This window comes from Sapajus apella, unplaced genomic scaffold (genome assembly GCF_009761245.1).
Source record: "Sapajus apella isolate SASKATOON/1434 unplaced genomic scaffold, GSC_monkey_1.0 scaffold22, whole genome shotgun sequence".
In the NCBI taxonomy this organism is placed as follows: domain Eukaryota; kingdom Metazoa; phylum Chordata; class Mammalia; order Primates; family Cebidae; genus Sapajus; species Sapajus apella.
The window spans coordinates 22,450,947-22,474,396 of record NW_022436962.1 but is presented as its reverse complement, the minus strand read 5'-3'; the positions used below and the strand labels follow the sequence as shown (position 1 = coordinate 22,474,396).

Genomic DNA, 23,450 nt, shown 5'->3' with positions numbered 1-23,450 from the left:
AAATCATGGAGTCAGTCTTTCCTGTGCTATTCTGGTAATAGTGATTAAGTCTCATGAGGTCTGATAGTTTTATCAGGGGTTTCTGCTTTTGCTCCTCCCTCATTTTCTCTTGCCACTGCCATGTAATAAGTGCCTTTCACCTCCTGCCATGATTCTGAGACCTCTCCAGCCAGGTGGAACTGTAAGTCCAATTAAACCCCTCTTTGTTCCCAGTTTCAGGTATGTCTTTATCAGCAGTGTGAAAATGAACTAATACATATGGAATTAGATTAGTTAATAATTACTCATTTACTTTGCCTGGTGAGTCCTGAATAATCAAAACTGGTTTAAAATAAGGTCATGGCATTTTTAGTGTTAATCCTTTTTTTTTTTTACATGTTCTTTGAACATAACTATTTAAAAATTGGCAATCTGTGTATTTATGAACCAGAACAGTCCATTCTCAAGTCCTGCCATGTAACAGGGAGTTCCCTGCATTCTTTTTATTGTTATGGCCCATAGGAGACCTGATGAGTAAATAGGATCCATCCTCAGACACATCTTAGCATTTGGATTCACACAGATTCTGAAATTCAGAATTAATACTTAATGTTAAATTCTGATATGGAAATATGTGTCCACTGAGAATTCTACTGGGTTTGTTTATAGAAAATAAATATTAATTTTGTTAAACTGAATGCATTTGCATTTCTTTCCCTAAATTACCACCAGCTTGCTTAACAAAAGACACAGAGAGGCAAATAACCCTCGGTCAGTGATTTCTATTTTCCCCAGGATGCGTTTCATAGACCCTTGTGTGTGTGTGTGTGTGTGCATGTGCGTGCTATTTATACATATATATAAATTTTTTTTGTATCACTTTGCAGTGTCACTTGAAATGAGGGAGCTCTTATTTATATATATTTTTTGGCTAATTTTCATTGCACTGTCTGCATAGGTGTTTGACTTGATGAGACAATTTGTCAAACACACACAAAATGCTATATAAGGCCAAGGCTTGAGTGGTTTGGCTTATAAAGTAGAACAAGTCACTTTTACATTCAGACCATTAATTACATAGACAGCAAAAGGAAAAGTAGTTGAAAGCACTCAGCTTTCTGAGATCCTTATTCCACACACTAGAAAGGTACAACAACGAAACAAAAAAGTCTGAACAACGGAAACACAACTTAAAGGATTCTCCTTTGCTAAGGAGCCAATTCTAAACTATAGTTTAATGGATTTATATCCTGCATCTCTGCTTTGAGGGAGGCAGGCCAAAATTCCTCATACCTCATCAGAACCTCTGAGGCAATGAGAAACTACCTTGTAACAGCCCTCAGAAGATTGAGGGAGGTGAGTGTGTCTCAGCAGCTCATCTCAGGCCTCCCCTGCTCACATGTTCAGGGAGGAGTGTGAGACATTCATTGAAGACATAGGTGAGCCACAACCCAAGCCTTTGCCTGCATGGCCCGTGTGGACACATCCAAGGCCACCAGGGCACCATGGTGGAGTCATCTCTTACACTATCCTTTTGAAGCAGCCATCTCCTATGATGATCAAGTGAGATAGACTGTAGCAGGAACTCTCACTCCATTTTGAAGACTTTGGCTTGTCTTCCTTGCCCAAATTTCTCGTAGCTGCTTGAAACCTACAGAGAAGTTTTCTTATGAGCAGATCTCAGTTACTAAGATAGCTTAGGTCCACTCGATCACTCCTTACACTTGACTCCCAGAGGATGCTCAATGTATTAAGAAAGTAAAGCACTCTCTGAGTGCTTTGGTGCAGATTTTGCTGTAGAAGGCTTTAGTTGGTGAGCACAGCCTAGTGGTTAAGAACTTAGACTCTGCAGTTGGATGGTTCTGCCATTTACTAGAAGGGTGAACTTGAGCGAGTTATTTAACCCCTGTAAGTCTCCATTCCCTCATCCACAGAATGAAGACAACAGCACAAGAAACTTGTATGAAGTAGTGCAGGTAACATGCTCAGAATGGTATCTGAAACTGGGTAATACCCAATAAAGGCAGCACTATATGTTACTGGGAATCTATTGGTGCTGAACTCTTTACTGAGCACATGGGAATGGGAAGAAAGACAAGGAAAAAAGACCCCAACATTGTAACCTACCGTATAGTTGAATGAACTGAATATGGACAGTCATAAAATAGCCTACCGATGAATATCAACCATGGTCTTTGTAAAGGAGAGGTCAGCAGTCATAAAATTCATCCTTTGGTTGGACTATGTTTAATTGTAGTTCTAAGTTGGCCCAGTAACTTGTGGATAAAGGCAGAGAGCAGTGGGTCACTCCGTAAAGGCCACCACCAGAGTGCTGTCCACAAAATTTCTTTGTATAATGGTCTTGGCCAGGGATCGTTCGCTTACCTTCATTTTCCTTTCACAGCCCAGACTGAGGAGTGCCTGCAGAACAGGTTTGATCATTTTGACTAAAACAAGTGGTCATTTCATGTCCTATGGGATGCTTGCTGAGGACATTAAACACAGGTGTGTGGGGATAGAGGGTGAAAGCACAGCCATTTTCTAATTAGGAGCCCCTTGGTTCCCTGAAATGCATTCACATGGAGTGAACCAGACGCCCCTGTCTGGAGCTCTGTGTTCAACTCAGGATCCAACTCTCAGTGGAAAATTAAAAACAAAGTCATTATTATATATTAGATTTATTAAAAATGCAACTATTACCAAGAGCCTGTGGGCATGTGTGGAAAATGCCGTAATTAAATTAAATTAAATTAAATCCAGCAGTTAGAAGTAACATTTTCCACTAAGGAGGAGGAGGAGGAAGAAAAAAAATAAGCCCATCAGGGAATTCCAAACCAGAAAAGTGCAGGAAGTGGCCAGGATTCTTCTAGGAGAAGGAAGATGTTATAACTGTTATTATTATTATTATTGCTGCCCTGAGATAATGGAAAAGTAATATATAAATTTGGACAAGGTTGGAACTTTCCAGGCATTGGGAAATCATGTTTATTTGGAAGAAGGTGAATAACATTAAAACCAGAAATGGATGGCTACTATCATAGAGAGAAAGTTTATTTGTAGTGATTATCTTAAGTCATTATTCCAATAGTGACTATCAAGTCAGAGGGAAAGCAGTGCTCTTTGAATTTTGCCAAGGTCAGGAAAGGGTAAAATTGTCTGCTGGCATTGCAGCTGTCAGGTTTTGTTGCTAGAAGAGTTGGGTTGTGTTGGTTAAAGCTGGAACTTTAGTCATAGCTTTAAGACGAGCTATGTTTCTTGTTTTCATCCACATGTGGTAGAAGGAAGGCGGGAAAAAAGGCAGAGAGTTAATGTGATGACCCTACATGTATCTACACTTAGTTTTTTTCCTTTTTTGAAATGTGTTGCTACAAAGAGAGTTGCATGGTCCCTGCAAAGGCCTTTAAGCACGTCTCCATGTCCCTTCGGAGGCTGAAGCTCTTTAATTGGTAGGATTGCTGGATTAGCACCTGTATCGCCTGATTCATTGGCCTCTTCTGCAAGATCAGCATTGGCTACAAGTGTGCTGCTTTTTCAGCAATAAGGATAGTTCTGGGGTATGTTTAACAAATGAAGTGGCCTAGGAAGCTTGAGGGTGAGGTCAGAGCATAGCCACTACTTTGGGAATGGCAGCTTTCTAAAATGCATGGTCAGAGGAATTTCCTGGCGACAGCAACTGAAACAGTGGCTGTTCTTGTGTTTGGTGGCCATGGACTGTCTGGCTACCAGAAATTTTCCATAAGTATCTGCTATCAAAAACTTTTATTTTGTCCTATACCTGGAAAATTTGTCATCCTTCTGGATTTTACCAAGGATGTGTTTTTGCACCCAACTGGCTTTTTCTGATTTGGTTGAAATTATTGGTCAATTTGAACATCAGATTTGATTGATCTGATTTATACTTGGTCAAATAGTCTCATTCATGTCAGTCAAAATGATTGAACCATTTGCTTGAAGGTGACTCTAGGTTGTCACCAGGCCACATAGAGAGTTTGATGGAAATCTCTGAGGTCTAGAAAGAATCCAATCCTCTGAATATGGCATTTTGGGGACATTCTGCACAAGGACTAGTTTCACTTTGCTCAGGACAGAAGCCTGTGAGGACTTTTAATGATTTTAGAATTTTTTTTTTTTTATGGTGAACTCATTGATTACATTCTAAAACTCTTGAGGAATGAGGGAGATGGTAAATTCTGGCACCTAGACTGGCCAGCCTTGTAGTCAGTGAGGCTCTTTGGCTTTGGAGTCAGGCTAAGTTTGTCTCTGGCTATGAATAAAGACTTCTTGAGTTTATGTAAAAAGGGGTTTGCTCATTCCCTGAAACTTCTATAAGAAGGACTATGGAAATCAGAGCCTTATTTAATATAATATAATTTAAATGCCACATACGCTCCATCCCTTTTACATGCGTAGAACTCAAGTGCCAATCGCCGAGTCTTGAGCAGGTCTGCTTTTGTTCTTGTGCAGGTTTTCACATGGTATTACTGTCAGGGTGGGGTGGTCTGGCTGGATACCATGATCTGAACCCTGGTTGCACAGTAAGATTTTGTTTTTTCTTGAATTCTAACCAAGTGGCAGAAGTCAAGTGTTGGAGTGCAAGGGGAATCAGATACTTAAAAATCATGTTTATCTGCTTGGATCAGATCTGCAAAACCACTCAAAAAGCCAACGACCCATTCCATCTGCTACATAGTGCAGGGAAAAGAACTGGTTTCACTTCTATAGAAAAACTATATTATTTCAAGAGACTTTGGAAAATTGTAAACAATTCTCAGAAGTTTCTTTGTGATATGACTTCCACTTCTCTCCACAAGAAACATAGGAAAAATAGGACAATGATATCAGGAAATATAAATTATTCCCGTATAATATATATATATATTTCTGTGTATGTTTCTAATGCCAATATGAGGAATGATGGAGAGGAAATGTTAACGTGGCATGGTGGCTCCATGTGGATGATTTGCACTTCGACGGCCACTTGAAGTCAGATTGCCAGAAGCAAACTGGGGTCTAGACACTGAAATATAGGACATGGAGTGGAATATCAGAAAATTCCATGCTGTTTCTAAGGAATTGTACAATTTGCAAAATATGCTGATAATATTTTGGATTGTGGCATCTCCGTGTCTACTGCTGTGTGTGTGGTTGAGTTGGAGTTTATAGGAGCACAGCTTGAAAATGTGTGGCCGACCACTGGAAAAAGCACGCAGCTCTACAAACCAGCAGCTGAGCAGCCTTCCGGATGGGCTGGAGGAAGGGCTTGGGGGCGTGCAGTGTGGTTTGAGAAAAATCAACATAGCAGTAGAAGGGTGAGATGAAGAGTAAAGGAGAAGCCCAAGTAACATTTGATACATATAGTGACTCCATGTAAGCTCTGAATGAAATGATGGGAAAATATATTGTTGCTAATTCATTGGCTGCTCATTACTGGATAGGCAATTTCAGTAAAGGCTTTGGAGTTAAATGGTAACAGAACACCTAAATATCACCAACCGACCTTCATCCTAAACATGATTGCATGTGAAATGGCTCTGATAAGGCAGAAGGCAGAGCTGATCTATGTTAGCATGAACATAGTAAGCGAAAACACTTATATACATTTTCTTTGCATTATGCCATTTATCAAAAAGTGCGAACATGCTTTTGAGCATGGCTTCTGGTTTTGTTTCTCAATTCTGTGGAGGAGATAAGGCATATGGGAAGAAGCATGGACTTGGACAGATCTGGATCTGAGTCCCAAGTCTACCATTTGTTAGCTGCCAGAGTCTGAGCACGCTGCTCAAACTGTTTCAGCCTCAGTTTCCTTATCTTCAAACCAAGGATAATAATAGGACCTACCTTATGTATAGTTGTGAGGATTAAATAAAATGATGGCTCAAGAACACTAATTTTTATTTTTTAAACCATAATCTACAGTACGACATACTTTTTTTTTTTTTTTTTTTTACATTTCAATTTGGTGTTCTTAGATGTACACACACACACACAGAGATGCATATGACTTTAACAAAAATTTCGTGAAACATTATTTACATTTCTATTTGGTGTTCCTAGATGTATACACACAGAGAGAGACAAATATGACTTTAAAATTTCATGAAACAATGCTTACTCTTACTAATGATACACTCTGATAGTTTCTGTTCTATTCTGTTTCACATTTACAGAAATTCTGGTCATGACCCACTAAATTTATTTTACAGCCCACCAAAGGGTCTCGACCCATAGTTTGAGAAACGTGAATTCGGCACATAGAACAGTGTCTGGTACACAGTCATTGACCTGTAAGGAATAAACACTGCTCTGGGGAAGGAATGATGTCATGTAGTAGGTTTACTGAGGCATAATTCTTTGGCCAAAGGAAGTTGTAATAAAACGCTAAAAGTTTCTTAATGAGAGTAGCGTGAAGGTTGCCAATATGATAAAAGCACTTTCTCCTTCTCCTCCTCCTTTTTCTGATTAAGGCACAAAATGGAAAAAAGTGAGGCAAAGAGATTGAAAAAATTAAAAACAAAACATTATGATCTTTTTCTTAATTTAATTAAAATTTCAAACTTGAAGACTGATTTCAGAATGGTTAATATTGACCATTTTGGACAATAAATATTTAAAAGGGAGAAAATCCAAGAAGGTTGTTTACATACAGTTAACTAAAAGCAGAAAAAAGTAGGGCCTGCTGAGTTTCTATCCTCTAGATGATGGTAGAACATCCTTTTCTTGTCCCTTTCCTTCTGCATAAACAAGTAGAACATGGATTCAGAGTGAAGGAGACGTTAAAGGTATGGTTGGTGTATTGGTTTTCTACTGCTGTCGTAACAAATCGCTAGAAGTGTAGATGCTTAAAACAACACAAATTGATTATCTCACTATTTCCATGGGTCAGAAGTCCGGGCACATCATGGCTCAGTCGTCCCTCTGCTCTGAGCCTCATAAGACTGAAATCAACATGTTGGCAGGACTGCTTTCCTTTCTAAAGTCTCGGGATGAATCCATTCCCAGCTCCTTCAGGTTGATGGCCTGATTCAGTTCCTTGCAATTGTAGAACGGAGGTCCCCATTCCTTGCTGGCTGGTCACCAGGGACCAGGCTTTTCTCCTAGAAGCTGCTCCATTCTTCCTCATGCTTCCCGTGGGGCCCTCTCCAGTGAGTGGTCTGTGAGTCTCCAGTGGATTCAGTGGTAGCTGCAGAAGGTGGCTGGGCTTGGGCCCTTTTGATGCTACTTCACTTGAGAGAGCTAAACACAGGATAAGGGGACGCCATCAGCAAAGGGCTGTGGGAGATGGAGCATGAGTGACAGGATATGGGAGGATAGAAGAGGTGAAGCCAGAGTAGCATTTCCCGTGTCAACAAAATGTGTAGTCAGAAGGCCTCTTCAGTGCTCTCCAGTCAACATATTCATGAGCCTCACAAGAGTCAGCTTTGGATACCTGTCCATGTGCCCAGCCTTAATGGCCAGTCAGTGTTGGCCAGAGAAAGAATTGCAGTGACTCCAGTTAAGTAAGGAGCTGTTTGCTGTTCACCAGTCTCCCGTATCTCCCAGTCTCCCATATCTCCCTTCCTTGTTCCCATCACCAAAGAATCCAGACCTGAGCATGGAGGTGGTGTGGTAAAAAAAGAGCGTCATCATTCACTCTCCAAGTCCCTTAAGCCATAGGTCTGACTCGCAATGAGGGTGAAGAAAAGTTTTGAATCAAATATGAGTCCAGAGTTATTAACAGGATGGGACTGAATTTTAATAACTGAAAATAACTGAAAAGTTATGGCACTCGTCCGAGGTGTTAAAGGATTTACTATTGAGCGGGGAGGGAAGATTTGACAGTGTGTGAATGGAAACAGTGATTAAAATTTTTGTTTGTCTTTCACTGATTTGAAATTCCAATTCCTCAATACAATGGTTACAAAATAAAATGCAAAACAGAGGGAGTGGGCTATGATGGTGGCAAGTACTTTTCCTTTCTTGGACAACGTTTTGTTTTTTCTAGACTTCATAAACTTGTCTTAATTATTGGTTTGCTTAAGTTTCTATTTGTATATTACCAATTCAACCCTCAACCACTTTCTTCAATTGTGAAAATCTTCTTCAGTATGTTGGAGTACATAATGTGTTCCATTACATTTACCTTGCTGAAGAAGCCTCTTTTAGATCCCTTCTGACCTGTTTCAATTTGAGCTGGTTGCTCTCTAGGTCTGCTTCAGAGCTGTCAGCTTGTGATCTCTCAAGAACATCAAGAACATTTTTTTCTGGGAATTTCCTTTTATGATGGATCGTTTAGTTTTTTTTTTTTGTTTTTTTTTTTTTTTTCTTTTTTAAAATTTCGGGTCTTACATTTTTTTTTTTTCTTCTGGATTTACTACCTTGTTTGGGTGGAGCACTTTCTCCAAGAAATTCTGAAAATCATTGCATGAGATGTTTATTTTTGAGAACGTGCATATCAAAAATATTTTTAGTGTATTTGTGGTAGTTTGTTTTCAAAATGGCTATATTAATTTCCCACTCTGTATTTATACCATTAGGTCCAAAGTTTATTTGCCAAACAGCTACACTAATTTCCCTCTCTGTATTTATACCTAATGGTATAAACTATCATACCATTAGGTATAAACTACGACAAGTAGACGAAAAACATTTTTGATATGCAAGTTCTCAAAAATAACCTCATGCAACGTTTTCCAGAAGTTTCTGGAGAAAGTGCTGCACCAAAATAAGGTGGAGCAACCATACTGACTCTGGCTTTGACCATGAATAACAGCAAGTAAGAAGCCAGCAGAAATTGAAAATGCTTGCGCATTAGGGCATGCTGTCTCTTGTGCTCTTTGCAAACTGAAAGTACCATGGGAAGATGATCGGCTGGTTTGCTAGAGGATGAGTGATTACCTGGCCCAGAGATACACTGTATCAACTGAGGACCTCTTTTCCCTGTACTTAGACCAGCCAGCCTGCCAACATGTGTATGATTAGGTCATTCTAGATCATCCAGCCCCAGAGCTCACCTGACTACAAAGATTTGCCAAGCCAGCCCAGACTGTAAGGAACCATTCAGTTGACCTACAGAATTATAATAAATAGTAAATGTTTTGTTTCCTTTAAGCCACTAAATTTTAGAGTGATTTGTTATTACCACAAAAGCTAACTGATACCTAATCCTGACCATTCAATTGATAGTTTAGCTGGATAGAGAATTCTGCATTGAAAATTATTTTCCTTTAAATATTTAAAGGCATTAATTCTTAAGCCATACAGTTCCTGCATTTTTGCACAGACTTCTTTTTTTTTCTCTTTGAAAGTTGTAAAGACTTTTTTTTTTTTTTTTTTTTGAAATTTCACAATGATATAGCTTAGTTTGTGTCTCTTTCCACCTTCATCTGTTGTGCTGGGTGGGCACTTGATGAAAATGAGTACTTTCAATCTGAAATTTGTGCCTTCTAGTTTGGGACTTATTTTTTCTCTTTTGGTGAATTATTTAGCTGATGTTTTCTACTCATCTGCTTTCTGTGTTCTCTCTGAATTTATTTCTGTATACCAAACTCCTTGGGTTGTACCTTAGATTTTCTTATGTGTTTTTTTCCCCTTTCCATTGCTTTTAATTTTTGCTCTATTTTCTGGAAGATGATCATTAAGGTTTAAAACACTGAGGTGTTAGAAATCTGTTAATCAGGCTAACAATCTATTTTGGCAAGCATCCCCAAATTCCCTAGACTTTGGAAGAGAAGGCCATCTGAAGAAGCTGTTTTAGTTGTTCTTCTGATTCCAAGTACATCTGTGTCCAAACAAATGGAAATAGCTTGAAATATTCTTTCTCTGACAGCCTCCAGAGGGAAGCATCATAGAACCTTAGGTTTATAAATATTTAGGGTTGAATGGACAGTTAGAGATTTATTGTGACACTCTTTTAGTAGTCAAGGGACTGAGACTCAGGATAGTAAAAGGGCCCTCCCAAGGTCACATGGTTGGTTTGTAGCAGAGCAGGAACTAAAATCCAGTGCTCTATATTTTAAGTTCAGTTTTCTTTGCAAAAACCACATTATCATTCACAATCTCTGTGGAAATTTCTTCCTTGCATCTAACTGAAATTCTTCAATATGTGTTTGAATCCCAGTTTCCTACTGTCTCTACCAAGAGTGATGAGTGTTGGCCATTGTTCCTGGCAATAGAAAGTCTTTGTCTCTGTTAGCAGCTGTATGTTATATTTTCCTCTGCTGGGATGGGGCGATGTACATTTCACATTTGCACTCCTCTGAAGTTAACAAGAATTCTGAATAGTAAAAGACAAAACTAGTAGTTACTGCTGTTTGCAGTCATTTCTTAAATACTTGCATTGAAACCAAGGTTAAGGTCTGGTTCCCATATGCCTGTAGGTTTCATGCAGATGTCCCCTCTCAGGGAACAGACTTTTGCCTATTTCATAACTGGCTGAAGGATTGTTTCCACCCTGCAAAACTCTCACCAGGTGGACAATTCAATTGGGGTCCAGAACTTTAAATGGTAGCTTTGTCTAGGGCAATCCTTTCCCTACCGTTCTGTGCCTTAGTTTTTATATTTATTGTTGACATTCTACTCATTTTGAGTTGGGCTTTCTAAACATGCATGCACTACCTCTGTGTATACAAATAGAATTTGATATACCCATGCCTCCTCCTCTTACCTCCTCCCACTTCCATTTGGGTGGACCTTTTGCTATTTAAAATATGCATTATCATTTAAAACCATGAGTGTATTATTTGACAAATATTTTTAAAAGATTCTTGGTCCAAGAGTTGTTTGGTTTGGTTTTGGAACTGGGAAAGAATCGGGCTGCAATCCAGCACTCCTTATTAGATGTTTTCCCTCTGATATATGAAGACAGCTCAGGTGGCTGTAGCTCTGCATAACCAGAAGAGGGCAGGAGAGTCTAAAGAATGAGAAGAGGACCTGCCATGGAAACAAACTCCTCTTTGTTCACCTAGGGGCCAAATCGTCAGATGATCTGTAAAACCTGGCAACTCTCAAGAACAATAGAGGGATGTGTATTAAGTGACCAGCTTACTAGCTAGATCATCCAGCGGAGAGCAGCGGACTGCTGGGTTCAAGATTTATAAGCTGCAATCTTTGGCGAGTCGGCTGACCTCTCTGAATCTTTTTCTCCTCTGTAGAAATGGGCCTGGTATTGCCCATCAAGCACCTGCCTGTTTTCCTTCCAACTTTTCCCAGGGGTTGGTTCCAACGCCTAATGCCACTTTTTCCTCAATGCAAAATGTCACTCTGCTGAGAAACTTTCCAGATCCCCTCATCCTTGCTCTCATACTACTCTGCACTGACCTGATAGTCTTTCTCTGGTTGTGTTTTTCTTGTTTCCAAGACTGCTTCCCTCATTGGACTAGAGTTCTTGCAGGGCAGCTACTGTGTATCTTTATACTTGGCGTTCAAGGAACAGAGGAATTCTAAGCATCTATCTCCTTCTTTTTTCCTCCCTCCCTTCCTTATTCGTTTATGCAGGTTTTTGCTCCAAACATCGGGATAGGCATTTGGGAGGATATGGTCCTTGCTCTCATAGGCTTACAGGTTAAAAAGTATTTTGGTTAAAACTACTAGCATGAAAGAGTAAGCATAGCAGCCATACGATTAGTCATTGCACTTACTGAAATAAGCAATTGCATGATGTACAGAGAGAAGACATACCTCATTTGGTACATTTTGGGGCTCAAACCACTCTTGGCTATAAATGTGAAAAGGATGTTTCTATAGTAATATAAAAATATGTACAAGAAGGCTTGTGATTTATTTAATCAAGAATGAGCAGGTGAAAGGAATTTAAAGTTCTAATAGATTCAAAAATGCCAGAGGAGAGTGGAAACCCATTGTGCTATGTGAAGAATGGTGCTGTTAGTGGTCAGGAGTGGGGCTTTGGGGTTAGAGTGAGCCAGCTTCCTCACTTACCTACCTAGGAGGGCAGGCAAGTTACCTCACCTTCTTGAGTCCCAGCTGTTTATTTGAAAAATGAATACAAAATAGGAGATGGTTGGCCAAAGATAAGGATAATGCTTGGTACATGAGAAAGCCCAGGGAAAGGTCAGCCTTTATTGATTGTGATAATCCTTCTTTTTTGTAATTGACTTTACCTCATTCAATGACCTCCTACAATGAGGATGAGCCTTAGAGGAGGTGCCTAAACATCTCAAGAATGGTAGCAGATTTTTCAGGTAAACAACCATGCTTGTTTGGTTTGAGGATCTAACAATGCAGCTTTGGGAGCCCCAGTCCTATAGCGTCCTCCCCTGAGAGTGAGAATAAACCCCACCAGGGTGGCTTGGTTGTCACCAAGGTCTGGTGCTGTGCTTCTCACATTCTAACTCATTATGAGTCAACCATCCATTAATGCATTTGAACAAATTAGCTTTGATTTATAATTTTATCTTGGGAGGTGACAGAGTCCCATAGACTACTTTACTGCTTCACTGATGATCATTTGAGCCAGGGGAAACAAAGGGAGAAAAGAATCAGATTTAAGCACAAGTTTTAATCACACTCCACGTGTAGAAATGCAATACAAGTAAGCCAGCCTTTAGAAATGACCGTTATTACAAAATGTATTGTGTGTCTGAGGCTTTGCAAGTGTCTCTGCTAGGATAGTATGATTGCAGAGGTGCATGGAGGTTAAATACAACTTCAGAGCAGCCTTACAGTGGTTTGTATGGCTGACATGCCTTTAGATGCCAGGTGGCTTTCTGGGCAGGGAAGGGGACCCAGTGGAGGTGCTGAGGTTTTCACACCTATCACAGGCTTCTTACTGTGAGTATGGAACTTACCAGGGCTAGCTCTTCTAGGCTGCAATTTCCAGATGATTGGAAGTTATGTGGTGATGGTGGCCATTGGTTATTCTGGATTATTATGAAGAATCAGGGAAGACATTATTCTTTTACTGGATTTTCCAACATATGGCAGGGTTGGGTGTGTTGCTCTCTCATCTCCACTAAAGAATCGGCTTTCTCTTGGCCAGCAACTCTTGTGCGTAGGAGGCTGAATGCCTTGTTCTCTTGGGAAAGATTGACTTAGCTGCCAGGATGAGGAATCCAGCTATGCCTGGACAGGGTGGGGTCTACAGGGAGTAATGTGAGGGAGAGAGAGGGATTAGACAGTTAACTTCACCTAGGCTCTGGTGAAGTTAACTTTTTAATATTTACTAAGGAGCCTAGAGTTTAAATTGATAACTGTGTGATGTGTTTGCACCAAGTGAGCCAAATGACATCCCAGGAAGCTGTGTGACAGAAGGTTTTGCAGTAATTCTAACACAGAAAAGGATGAGGAATATTCAGACACCACACAATACCCAGTATTACAGGCTTGGGATAGCAAAAGAACCTGTACTGTGGATTCATTCATGACTTCATTTCAGCACAATGACATTATAAGGCACATTAAATTAGTGTAACTGCTATGAATTTTATTGGTTTTAAAATTTATTTACAAACTTTATTTTCATTTATAGTTACATTTTTGATCAATATTTGTACTTGTTTAGGTAAGGTCATGATAATAATAATTTAAGTAAACACCAGGAAATTAAAAGTTTTTTTTTTTTTTTGAATGAGTTCATTCATTACTCATGTTTCAGAAAGACTAAATTAAAGAATATTTAAGAGGGTGTTTTCTTGTATCAAGGTTAATCAGAAAAAGAGATCCAGTCTGAGTGATGTGGAATAGGGGGTTTATTATTTGACCGTATGCAACAGTGGGAGCTGGTGAAGAAGTCTAAGGAAGACTTATCTTCGTGTCTGTTCTGATGGTCTGGTCTAAGTTGCTGTACTTCTGCAGAGCTGGCAGTTGGGGGATGATAAGCTGGGCATGAAACAGCACAGAAGACAATGAGCAAATGCAACTGAGAGTTCAGTCTGGAAACTATGACCATCCTCTACCACCTCCAAACCTGATGTGCAGAACCTGAAGCAGGAAATGTGGTGGCAGCTGGGACAGCTGCAGGCATGGCTGCAGGCTTACACTGACAAGGTGATCCCACAGATTTGCTGCAACAGCCTCTGGTACCTACATCAACCTTCAGAACAAAATGGCCGCTACTTCACTTCTGCCCTCTGAATCTCAGGCAAACTTCTCTTGATGTTAACCCTAACCTGCACCAAGTCTAGGAGGGAGTGTTGGGAATCTTAGCTCAAGATTAGTTAAAGTGGATATAGTACAAAAGCCATTGCAATGATTTAATTTCAGCTATTCCTGGGATGAGCGTTTAAGCAGAATCTATAACACAGAGTATATTCACTTAGTTATTATTGAATGAATAAATGATTTGATGAATAATATTGAGGTTTAATGAGTCACTTATGTCGTGGTGATCCCAATTTTGCAGTTTGGCACAGTGTTTGGCGTGTATTTGGTGCTCAGTGAACATGTGTTTACTGTTACTGAATAGCATGGCAGGACGAGCAATGGTGCAATGTTTAGCCAGTCAGGAGGCTTCAGAGTGGAACTGTGGCTACTACTTCACTCTTGGGACCTAGAGCAAATCACGCCAGCTCTGTGGCCTTGGTTTGGTCTAAGGGACTGAGATGAAATAATCTCTATGTAATCTTTTTGCTCAGAAGTTGCACAGTTCAGAGAGTTTATCAGATTGCTTTATAAATAGAGGGAGGGAATGCTTTACAAACTGGGTGTTTGATATGTGGAATGAGAGTTAGAGAATATGAGTGATCATTAAGCAAAGCAGGACTGGGTGGGGCCCCTTTGGAAGCCCTGGAATCCATCAGTCTTCAGGAAGACCTACCTGGAGAGTGCTTGATAGGAAGAATAAAGGTAGGTGCAGATGGGAGTTGCAAGGGAGCTCAGGGCCAACTTTGCCTGTTTGAAAAATTGTGCCTCAGCTGGCTCTGCTCCATAAAACAACCTGACTCGATTCAAGTCTGGCTTCTCGGTCATGTTAGTTTTCCTGCAGAGCTAATTTTCCTCTGTACAGAGATCTTTGTCCCATAGCAAGTGGCAGTGTCATTTGAGATTCCCAGGTTTCCAGGGATAGAGACCCTTGCCTTGAAAAGCCTTCTTTTTCGGCTTGGGCACTAATTTCTTTGATCTGTCTCATTGCTGCCAGGTGCTTTCATGCACATGCTATTTGAATTGAGCTTGGCTGATGGCTCTTAAGTTTTAGATGAAAATGGGGTGGAAAGTCCTTTTTTTTTTCTTTTTCAAATGTGTGAGATAATTTGTAGTCTTTTGAGCATGAGACAAGAAAACTCTTCAGTTTAGGTCATGGTAAGTGATAAAAAGTCATGGTAAGCTCATTTCTGTTTTAGACAGAATAACCATTTCCTTGTGCATGCTCCACCCTGGCCGTATCCCAGGACCTTAGACACACGAGGTCCAATTCAAGCTAAATTCTACAGTTTATCTAGAACTTGAAGTCAGTCATCAGTTATTTACTGAGTGTCTACAATATTGTTTGGCTAAGTAGGTGCTGGAAAAATCCTGAAACATAATTAAACATAATGCTTTCAAATAACTAATCATTTTCTTGGAAATAGAACAAACACATGAACAATTAGTAAATGAATGTGCATGACAGGTGGCTCTAAACGTGGTGGGGCTCCGGGAGAGAGCTTTACAAAGCTATGTGATTTGCAGAAGAATTTTCTTTTAGGTGATGGACATGGAACAAGGCTTTTAACAATTGTCGGAAAAGAGGAAATGTGTTCCATGTTGGAGATGAATGACAAAGAGGTGATAAGAAGATTTGAGGGAAGACAGAGGAGAAATAGAATGTTAGATCTTTACAGAGTAAGATTGCTGTATGTTTTCTCTCTTTTTAACATTAAAAAATTAAGTCTTTATTTTTAAGAGCAGTTTGAGGCTTGCAGCAAAACTGGATAGAAAGTAAACTGTTTCCATTTACCCCTTGTCCTCACACACCCATGGCTTCCCCCGCCATCACACCACAGTGGCACAACTTCTGAATGCTTCTGTTCTTGTCTTTCCTTGATATTGCTAGACTCTTTTTTTTTTTTTTGAGACAGAGTCTTGCTCTGTCACCCAGGCCGGACTGCAGTGGTGCAATCTCAGCTCACTGCAACCTCTGCCTCCCGGATTCAAGTGATTCTTCTACCTCAGCCTCCTGAGTAGCCAGGATTACAGGTGAGTGCCACCACGCCCAGCTAATTTTTGTATTTTTAGTAGATCTGGGGTTTCATCGTGTTGGACAGGCTGGTCTTGAACTCCTGAACCTCAAGTGATCTATCCGCCTTGGCCTCTCAAAGTGCCGGGATTATAGGTGTGAGCCACCACACCCAGCCCAGCTAGACTCTTTTAAGATAAGATGCTAAACTGGAGTTTAGGTGCTGCCTGGCACAGTGCCAATTTTGAGATATGAGCCTCTGCTTTTGGAGGATATTTTCTGAAGAACTATTGTTTGAGACAACCAGTTTAGATTAGGAATCTAAGCCAAGAACCAAATGCCTAGAGCCCCTTCTCTTTTTCTGGTGCAGACCTGTGCATCTTGCCTCTTTCCCCTCTAGCAGTTCAACATGTATCAGTTAGTGCGCTAAAAGAACTTCGCAGGTGGCAGGACTGAACAAAAAATATGCCTTTTTTTCCCTCCCATAAAAATACCTCTTACTTTATGCCTTTCCATCATCTCATGTAGCTTTCCAAAAAATGAAACACGTATGTAAAGACCAACTACACTCAAAATGCTGAGTGGGTCAGGGAGAGACTGAGATCTTGATCATTAACCAAGGCTCTGTGGAGGAATTAAGTTGTTTGACTCGTAGCTCCAGGCCTGGTGAATTAGGTAGTATTTCATTTCAATCCTTTGTGGGATTCAGGCTGCCAATATCTGGGCTTTGAAGTGGTTTCCCCCTCCTATGATGTAACTGGATTCCCTTTGCTCAGGCTGAAGAGGCGTTCTTATACTCCTTTTCCCCAAACCAGTCACCGGTGGTTTGCCAGCCTGAGTCTGATGTGACTTCTCCTCTGGTTTCCAGCAATTCTCCCCCAAAGTCTACATTTCCTGCCCTAGATAATTTAAGAAATGAAGATTGCAATACATTCTGCCTGTATGTGTGTGCTTGTGTGAATTTGGTGGGTGGTGGAGGAGCGGGGCAGGTGCTGGGCTCGTAGCAAGTGCTGCAAATTTCAACCCTCAGAATTTAACTCTTTGAACTCAACTCGGATTTAAGAGTGACTCTGCTAGCCCTATTTCTTTGTTTTGGGCCATTCACACTGGCACAGGCTTTACTGACTCTTCCATTTCCATTAGAGGAGAGTTGCCTTACCCATCATTTGGTTGATCATTGAAGAATATGGGTATTTTACTGGAATCATAGAATGTCTTCACATCAAAATATTTCCAGAAGTTACAGATTGATCTTTCATCTGTCTACTCATTTTCCATGTTGTGAGAAATCGTTTGTATTGAGGCTTTTCTGAGAGATAGAAGCAGGCTGTCTATATGTCACTTTCCTTTTTAGTAAAGGCCCCTACCAGAAAACTGTATGTTGGGATATCTTTCGTCTCTTGTATAGATACATGCACTGACTTCACCATAGTACTATACCTCTAGCCAACACTGAGAGATATATATAGGGGCAACTGTGTGGAACTTTGTTTATTGTAAGAAAGCTTGTGAAACATTGCCCTTCATTATACATCATCATTCTCAGACCAGGAAAGTCACAAAACAAGCAAGTAAATAAAGATTCTATCATGTCTCAAATATGCCTCTTCTAAACTGTGGTTTCTTAGGAGGAACAATTTCATAGTAGATACAAAATCTCATTGTATTGGTTCCTGCTGATGTAAAATTTATAATCGTTTGTATCTATGAGTTTGATCTCTGATCTAATTGGCTTTTACAATTTTATTTATTTTAATTAATTATTATTTTTTTTAGAGATGGGGTCTTGCTTTGTTGCCCAGGCTGGAGCATGGTGGTGCAGCCTCAGTTCACTGCAGCCTCGAACTCCTGGGCTTAAGAAATCCTCCTGCTTTGGCCTCCCAAAGTGCTGGGATTATAGGCATGAGCCACGACACCCAGCCTGATTTTGATCTTAATGTAAGAGTGACATGTCTTGTAACTAAATCTAATGGTACCTTCTTTTGTCAAAAAGTCTTTGGCTGGTTCATAATCATAATTTACTGTATTTGACCTACAGATGCTCATTTGTTTAGTGGCTTGTAAAATGGTCTAGGAATAGTAAATGGTATTTATTGGAAATGCTTTGCAATTTGGAGGTTAAATTGTGTTTCTTCTTCTATCAACTCAAATTATTCTGTCTAGGTCTCTTCACACTAGGTGGCAGAAGTAGCTCGTGGAGGAGTCTAATTCCTGACACAGGAGTTTGATTGTTTCTGGGGGAAAGGGGCACTGAGGGGAGTCATAAGTCAATTACTTATAATGGACACTGAGATGTCCTTCTCTGGTGAAGTGAGCAAATGTACAGCTTAGGGGATGGTCTCTGATTCTGAACCTGTAGCCCCACTTGTCTTCCTGTCTCTATTCTTGCACCCAAGAGACAGAGGTGAGAGCAGGGAGAGGGAAAGAGTACCTTCCTATTTCCTTTTATTAAAGTAACTAGAATTACATTTAATAAATCACAAGAGACATGAGAAGTTACAAGCTGTTGTGTACCCTAAATTGATCTGCCACTGATGAGTTGCAGGAGACAGCCGTCTCTGTCGTGCCCCATGGGGCTCTCAACTGTGTTGAGGGATGCCATGTTAGCAGTGTTCCTGCTTGGAATTCTGCTTGCCTGTTGCTTTTGGACCACTTCAGTTGTTTAGTGAGCACGGTGATTGAGCATGAGAATTGGGTGTGTGGGAGGGGGTGCTGCAGCCTTCTTTGATTTGTTCTTGTCTTGGGCAAATTACTTAATCTTCCTAATACAAAAGTTTCCTCATCTGTGAAATGGAGATGATAATAGTACTTTATAGTGTGTTTTTGAGAATTAAGGGAGATAATACATGTAAAGTGTTTGGCACATGGTAAGTAGATAATATATGTTGTCATTTTTTTAAATCAAGTCCAACTCTATGAATGAACTTAATTTCATAACTTATAAGATGATAGTTTTGAATAATGTATCTGATGTTTTGTTAGCCTTTAAAACTTAAACATTTGTGTAAAATATGTGCGCTATCTATGTAATTTTTATATCACTCATAGGGCCTCACGCCTGGATGTGCACACAATAGTTAATCATGTGTTTATTAAGTGCTTATTGAATTTTGGATAAATAAAGAACATAAGGAACTATGCTTCTAACATGATTTATTTTACATATAAGAAGATGGTTAGAACAGAAGTAATATTCTGTTTGTTCCTTCTTGTTCATTCATTTAATCATTATATTTAAAATAATGAATATTTATGTGCCAAACCATTACCACATCCTAGGAACTGAGCAAGAAGCCAGCAGGTATAGAAAGCAAAGATAGAACAAGTTTCATGTCGTCAATGACCTGACTTCTGGATAGGAGACAGAGAAATGCAACGTGGTGCCACAAAACCCAAGTCTGCACAGATTCCATTGGAGCCAAGGGTGAATGAACTTGTTGTATCTGCAATTGCAAGCTGTTTGATGTAGCTAGTGTGTAAGGTGCTATGGGGAGTGGTCAGAGATAAACCTATTTACAAATATTTTCTAGGGTCTAAAGTGTGCATGGGCTGTCAGAATGGCCACATTTGAAATGTAGGTGTAGATAAAGTTCAAAGTTTTAAATTAATGAAAATATATTGACTTTATAATTTTACTGAAACTTCTTTGATAGGAATGGTAACAACTGTACTGCATTGTACAGCTCATAGAACTTAGACATTATCTCATTTGATTAATTATAATAGTATATTTCATTTAATGAGTCCATATTATTTAGCAGGTACTATGTTCACACATGACATATGTTATCTCATTTATTCTTAATTAAAACCTTTCTATCAGGAGCCCAAGTTTATTAATAAGGGGTGTAGGTTAGGAATAACCAGCTTAAGCTCTGTGAGAGCAGAGATCATATCTATCCATCTATCCCTCTATCTGGCATGCTGCCTGACACCTAGTAGGAGTTTAAGTGATGTTTGTTAACTGACTAGATAATATGACTTGTTCAGAGTGGTAAAACTAGTAACTAATGAGACAAGTACAAAGGTACTTGATTTTGACAATTTAGTTTGACATGATCATGGCCAGTGGAAGTCCACTTTTTCGTGATGTATGAGAGAATCGAACTCAGTATATGTCCTTTTATTCATTGATCCTTGATGGAAAGAAATGCACTCTTGGTAGTCAATTGCTTTTCATTTGTTAAGAATGTTGACTCTGGTGAGACAGTCTTTAACTGTGCGGGAAAGGCTATCAGTAGTTATGTTTTTGAGGAGTCAAAAGTTATATGTGGATTTTTGACTGCATGGGGCATTGGTGGCCCTAACTTCTTGTGTTCAAGAGTCAACTGTATTGTTTCTGAGAAACTTTTCTTCTCATTCTTAGTTTGATCCAATAACCTCTAATCAAAGATGTTCTAGTATTGTTTCAGCTTCTGATCTTGGGAGTCATTTTGGTTGAAGAAGGGTCATCAGATTTTAGGAAGCCGACTTCATGACTAAAGAACATTTTTGAGACTTTTGAGTTTTCTCCCTTTCAAAGTAATGTTTTTCTCCTGAATAAACTTAACTGAATAATTCAGCCAATAGTTACTAATAGCTTATTCTGTGTTAGGTCCTAAAATGGGTGCTGAGGATATAAAGATGGTAAGACACAGCTCTTGCTTTCAAGGATAAGAGGGGGAGACAAACTTGTAGGTGGATTACTGTTATACTCAGTGTGTTTAAGACCCTCAGTGGGAGAGCATGAAAAGGCCTATGGATACGCAAAAGAAGCAGAAACAGAGGCCACGGTTGCCTTCCCAGCATCAGCAACTTGAGACTAATGGGAGGTAAAGAGGGGGAAGACCTTGTAGGAGTGGCAAAAACATCTTCTGGGTATGAATGGGTGAGAAGGCTCAAGTCACACCAGCAGTAATCTGATACCTCTGCCTCATCATTTTGATTGGCCAATGGCTCCCCAGATTTTAGAACCAGATTTAGCACTGTACATATTATTTCTGTCCCTTTCGTATTCACCAGCTGAAAGAATGCAAGTCCTCTTCGACTTGGATGGCCTCAGGTGGAGAAGCTGAAGCTTACACTTTCTTCTTCCATTCATGGTCCACTGATGTATGATACCTTCCATGGTTGTTCTTGATCTAGGCTCTGAGATGCAGATTTATCTTTGGCCATTAATCTTTTTTTTTTTTTTTCTCTTTTGACACAGGGTCTCACTTGCTCTGTTGCCCAGGCTGGAGTGCAGTGGAGCAATCATAATTCACTGCAGCCTTGAGTGCCTGGGCTCAAGCAGTCTTCCCACCTTACCCTCCGATAGAGCTGGGACTACAGGTGCATACCACCACACCTGGCTAATTTTTAAATGTTATTTTATGTAGAGACAGGGTCTTGCTATCTTGCCCAGACTGGTCTCCAACTTCTGGCCTCACGTGATCCTCCCGTCTTGTCCTCCCAAAGCATTGGCATTACAGACGTGAGCTGCTGTGCCCAGCCTAGCTATAAATCTTCAATTGTGTTACTAATTCTTCCTTCAATCTCTGATTCTCCAGTTTTCTTCCTTTGTGTTTATTTTGTTGTTCAACACATAATTGAGATTATCTCCATTTATTCTAAGAATTTGGTAAAAAGGTTGATGCAAACCTAAGTACAAAAACTGCTGGGCAGAATTATCTACACCTGCTATCAGAAAGTGAGGGAATCCCTGGAGAAGCAGGTGTGCCATCAGACAGTTAACAATATGAGCAAGTCTCAGCTCTTGATCCCCAAATTTAGTTTAGTTTAGCAGACAGAATCCATGACACAATAGACCAATGTTAAGTCTGAGAATGCCAGATAACAATTTGTCTCACAATTAGAAGCTAAGGGCAGGTAGCAGCCATTCAGCAACCCTGAAATGGCAAAGTTAGGGAATTGGGTTTTGAAAAGGAGTCACCCAAACATTTTCTTTCCAAACATCTGCAGGTTGTTAGACTGATTTATTTTGAATTAAAAAACCTTTTTGAGCTGGCTGACAGCTTATTTTAATTCCCAGCTGTTAAAATGTTTCAGCAATTGGAATTAGGGGCCGTGCCATTGCTTTTGATGTGGTGGAAGCCAGTTCAGCACTCAGGTACACCTGGGGGACCTGCCCCTTCTCATCATGGCTCTCCATAGTTTTATTCCCTTCTGTTTAAGAGCTTGGTGCTTTGAGCTCTTTGTTTATGATCTATTTGCTTGGGTCTTACAGGACTGGTGGCCAAGGGAGTTTAGCTCATATTCCAGGATGTGGTGGCTTTTATCCAGCACATCGTGCTTTGTGGCTGCCTTAGATTCCTTCTGTGACAAGTTGGGGGATAAACAAATACACAAATAAGTGTATATTTAATTAATATTGCCCCCTCCTTTCCCAAAATATGCTGAAGTAAACTTTCTACTCAAAGCCATGGTTTTTATAAATGTTTTCAAGATTTTTTTGTGCAGATTTTTGGCTTGGTAAAGGCCCATTTTCCCTGGTTTTGAACGAGTGCCTCTCTTTTTTGCTGTGATTTTGGATAGGGGATCTGGGGACCCAGTCTCCTCTCTCCTGATCCCACTTGCCACAAACAGCTGACACCACCACCAGCATCTATCATAACCACCACCAAGGAGCTGGTTCTGGCCACTCCTAACTCCCCTAAAATGCTGTCTGATCATTAATATTCCTTTTAATGTCTGATTTCCCCAAGGAATTATCTACACTAGCTACTTTCTGTCTTCAGAGGCTCTTTATGCCCTGGTTTTTTCAGTCCCTCTGAGGCTCACTCTATGCCCTGTTGACAATGGGCTCTCAAAGCTCTTTTCTTTTCTTTCTTTCTAGAGCATGCTTTTATTTAAGTAACATTTTTCTCAATTAGAAAAGTAATATGGCTTGTAATATAAAATTTAGAAAACACAGAAAAATATAAAGAAAAACGATTCATGATCCTGTTTTCTAAGAATTACTCATAACATTTAGTTTACCTCCACTTGGATGTTTTCTCTGTATATGTACATATATTCACAAAACTGAGCTCCACAAGATCTGTAGTATTCATTGTTTTTCAATATCACGAGCACTCAGACCATTGGAGAGTCCTTATGAACCATGCCTTAAGCATTCATGACCTTTTAATTGGATCTCAGTATTTTTGTTACTTGATTACTTTGCTTATTGCATGACCTCCATGTATCTGCATTAGGGAAATTATAAAACCAACACCTAGAATATGACATATTGGGACATTAAATATTAAAGATTTATGGCTTTATTCAGTGGGTACTGAGAAATCCAATCCTGTTTTTTAAGCTGTAAAATGAAGGAGCAGATTAATCCAAAGGTAAAAAAATGAATAGAAGAGGCCATTTCAAAGATGGTCACAATAGTCTAGGTGGAGATAGGTATTGAAAG

The 23,450-nt window shown here is 39.8% G+C and overlaps 1 pseudogene; it reads right to left on the bottom strand.

The window, feature by feature from the left end:
• Positions 1-14,880, bottom strand: part of LOC116559087 — a 39,006-nt pseudogene extending 24,126 nt beyond the window's left edge.
• Positions 14,881-23,450: the final 8,570 nt, after the last annotated feature.